We start from the raw sequence: 4,350 nt of genomic DNA on the forward strand, positions 1-4,350 counted from the left end.
AAAAGAGATTTCATTGGTGAAAGTAGCTTGGAGTCGAGCTGGTATTGAAGAACATACTTGAGAACTCGAATTGGATATGCAGAAGGACTACCCGTACCTCTTTTCAGGTAACTAAATCTGAATTTTGAGGACAAAATTCTTAATTAGATGGGTACTGGGTATGATGTAAACCCCGTTAAATTAGTAAATAATTAGTCAATAAATTAAATTTTAATAAAAAAATTAGAAATGTGAATATTATATTAAATTAGGATAGAGCTCATTAAAACGGAAATTTTGACACTAATTTCAAAAAATTTGCCCCAAGATTGAGTCAAACGGGCCAAACCAATCGAACCGGGTCCAAATTGGGCCAAGGCCCAATTAGGCCCAATCGGCAACCACACTTAACCAACACAGCTCCCCTTTCTCCTTTCTAACCTCATTCACGCTGGAATTTCAAGGAAGGGGGGAAGAACAAGTAACAACCCTAACCCTCACTCATATAATCAAATCCCAATAACTCTTGATCCGAAGCTTCGATCGCCGCACCGTTTACGGCTATGCATTCACCGTGTCGAGCTCTACGAATCTACCAGAACAATTTTATAGGTAAGTCACTCTATCTTCCCAATTCTTCTACCTCTTAAATTTCGAAAATCTTGAATACCCATGTTGAGATTTCCTTGAATACTATTATCTGAAAATTTTATATAGTTCATGTTATCCTTTAGATTTGATAGAATGAACACACACAAGCAAACTCAATAAGAGATAGGAACCACTTTTGCTTCCTTCATATTCTCATTGTCCTTTCTTTATATGTTCATGTAATATCCAAATTGTGTTTTTTGGGCAGCTTATCTCACTAGATCTTGGTGAAAAAAGACCAATAATTGTTTTTGAGAATGTTGATCTTGATAAGGGTCACTGCCTACTAAAGTTGGACAATCAATGCATCATTCAGAAAGGTTCTTATATAAAAGTCAATAGTTATTAATTCTTTTCTCTTGATTTAAATAGCTGCTGAAGGGACCTTCTTTGGTTACTTCTGGACAAATGGTCAGATATGCATTGCAACTTTTTGCCTTATTGTTCATGTAAGTTCAATAGATTTCGATTGCTAACTCCTTCCATAATAATAAATGCGTTTTCTAAACGTTTATAGTTTTCTTTCTTTTATCTATTTTTTTTTTTTGCATATATGAGAATAATCATACTATCAACATTAATTGTGGTTAGACATATAAAGACTATTTGCAAAAACTGATAAACTTGGATATCATTATTTTCGTTTTGATAAACAACAGGACAAAAAACCCAAAGACACTACGTAGAAACTATTCTAGAAAAGGAGACGTCCATGGCATCAGAAAGAAAATAAGACAAAATACAGGAAGGTAAATTATAAAAGAAATGACAACCAAACTCTAGAGAGTGTCCTTTAAATGCTAAACGATCGGCACACTAAATTGCTTCTCGAAATTCATGGTGAAGCTCCCAACTAAAAAACTTGCTGAACCTATCTTTAATAGCCACGATGAGCGTGCAAGCTCTATGGAGGTTGATAGTATTATTCAGACACAATGAAACTGTAACTCTTAAATCAACCTCAATAGCGAGATTAGCAATATCTAAATTAATAGCTAATTTCGTACCAAGAAGTATGCCCCACAATTCAGCCACAGTAACAGTACAAACACCTCAATTGGCGCTAAAATAAGCCAAGAATTGTCCCTCGTGATCTCATAAAATACCACCATACACAGCCTTTTCCTCCTTTGACACTGAACTATCTGTATTTAATTCAATGAAAGGGGGGTTGGGGGAGACCAATGGATATGCTTTTCCATAAAAGAACCAACATTTCTCCTTATTCTAATAAACTCAGACTGGGTAGTAGTGTAATCTCGAGCTAACCAAAGAGCAGCCAACAGAAAGCTCGGATTCTTTGGAGGGCATTAAGCTTCCATACCTTCAAAAACAAACTAGCAGTTGAGTCCTCAGGGATTTCCAGATAAATGGAGTAGGCCAACTTAATGGAAAAGGAGCCATTTGCGGAGTGCAACCAAGCCACTTGGTCATCCCCAAAGCTCGCTTCAAGAGGTTCCGTCACGGCAAAAATGGGAGCCCAGTCCTTATCCAGTAACTCCAAAATGTGATTAAGATCCCAATTTGAGCCTCTAACATAGTCACAAATTCTATCGTCTAGCCTATCCTCTGATATACCATTCTAAACAAAATCAGCAAGCCGGTGAACGCCAGGCAGCCAGTGGTCAACCCAGGATCGAATTGTATTACTAGCACCTAATCTCCAAATAAGGTTCCCTTCAAATCACTTCTAAACATGACAGATTCACTTCCACACATTAGAACAGGATTGAGGTTTGGTTATTTTTGGAACAAGAGTATCACCACCACCATATTTATTCCTCAAAACCTGACCCACAAGGTCTCCTTGTCATGAATTTGCCTCCATGCTAATTTCATCATATTTGCATTATTCAAGATCCTGGCGGACTCAGGCCCAGACCCCCTTCTGCTTGGGTTGGCATATTTTGTTCCAGCTAATTAGATGAGGCTTCTTCCCATTAGAATCACCGCCCCAAATAAAATGTTGATAGATTTTCTCAATTTTGCCACATATGCTCAAAGGAAGCTTCATGGTTTGCATAATGTATGATGGAATGGTAGCTAAAGCAGATTGTGTTAATGTTACTCGTGTAGCTAAAGAAAGATTTTTTGCCTTCCAAACACTCAATCTACTCTGTATCCTCTCCTTAATAAAGTGAAAATCATCCTTCTTGGTTCACCCATGGAGCAAGGGAACACCAAGATACTTTTTCAAATTAGAGGTCAAACTAGGGGTGAGCACGGGTAGCGGGTACCCGATTATCCGTCTGAACCCGAACCGAACCAATTAAATTGGTTCTGGAACCAACGGGTAATTGGGTCCAACCCGAACCAAACCGATGGTCTTTGTTAGTGATTGGTTCGGATATCGGTTCTGGGGGTGCAGAATCCGAACCAACCCGTGAACCCGATCATATATTAATTAAATAAAAAAAAATAAAAAATATATATATGACTTTTTCATTAGACAAAGATAATTCACTATTAATATGTTTGGATTTTCATGTATTTGGTATTTAACATGTTTTGATTATTTCTATTAATATTACATGTTTATTGTACTTGTTGAATTTTTAAGATAAAAATTTGTTTTTTTCTTATGAATTTCAAAGTCATCGGGTATCCAATTATCCGAACCGAACCAATCTGTTCTTAATCGGTTTGGTTTGGTTCGGATACATGTACAAAAAAATACAAATCCGAACCAAACCGAACCAATTATATTTTGATCGGTTCGGTTCTAATTTTACCATGAACTCGAACCAAACCGATCCGTGCTCACCCCTAGGTCAAACACATACCAAGGGCCTCACTCATTTCTATACAAGATTTCTCATAACTCACTTTTTGGCCAAAATTATGACCAAAAAAATCTAAAATACATCTAATCAGATCCACCTGCTCCAAAGATATCTCACCAAAAAGTACAATATCATCAGCAAAACAGATGTCTCTAAAATACCTCACTTGGATATCATTATTGTTTTAAAAAAGTATAGCAGCAAAATTTTTGGATACCCTTGTCAAATGGGCCAAAAACATCAAAGTTTCATATCCCCTTGCAGGCTAGGCCCTGTTTTTAGTGAAAGATAGGTGTATTTGAATATGATAGAGAAGGGACTTTCTTTCGAACATTGTTTATATGTTCATGTGATTTAGCTTTGCTTCTGTATTTCAAACATTTTATTGATCTTAACATTGTTTTTTTTTTGACAAAATTTTGTTATACAATATATAATATTTCAGTTTTATGATTCAGTATGAAAAATTATTGAAGTTTATCTCAAACGCTAAGAGTGAGGGCGCAACCATTTTGATTGGTGGATCTTGTTCAGAGGTATGACCAAATGATTATACTTTCTTTGAAAGTGTGGCCAGTTATGTACTTCTGCAAGTGTCATGAATGATCCCCCTCTCTTTTCACAAATTTGATGGTTGGCAAAAAGCTTAACACTTCACTTGCACCTGCTTTTCATTATGTATATGTTTGTTTTCTGCAATGTAGAAATAGTAGTGGTTGTAATGATATTAGGATCTGTATTTTTAGTACTAATCATGATCATGATATAAAATATTTATTTAATTTTGATCATTAGTTATGTGATAATCATTGGTGTAATATAGACTTGTAGTATTTGTGTTGTTTAAATTTGTATTATACTTTATTGTTTTTCAAAAAAAATTTGTGTATAAACATTTTGAATTTAATGAAATATTTTATTTTGTGGTAATTAATTT

At 35.4% G+C, this 4,350-nt stretch overlaps 1 long non-coding RNA gene across 1 annotated transcript; it reads left to right on the forward strand.

Moving 5' to 3' along the window:
• Positions 1-269: 269 nt before the first annotated feature.
• LOC112737840 (uncharacterized) lies at positions 270-4,343 on the forward strand. Its single transcript, XR_003169106.3, has 3 exons — positions 270-591; positions 1,003-1,079; positions 3,872-4,343. It is a non-coding gene; the product is annotated as an uncharacterized lncRNA (long non-coding RNA).
• Positions 4,344-4,350: the final 7 nt, after the last annotated feature.

The sequence above is a fragment of the Arachis hypogaea genome, chromosome 13 (genome assembly GCF_003086295.3).
Source record: "Arachis hypogaea cultivar Tifrunner chromosome 13, arahy.Tifrunner.gnm2.J5K5, whole genome shotgun sequence".
NCBI classification, from domain to species: Eukaryota; Viridiplantae; Streptophyta; class Magnoliopsida; order Fabales; family Fabaceae; genus Arachis; species Arachis hypogaea.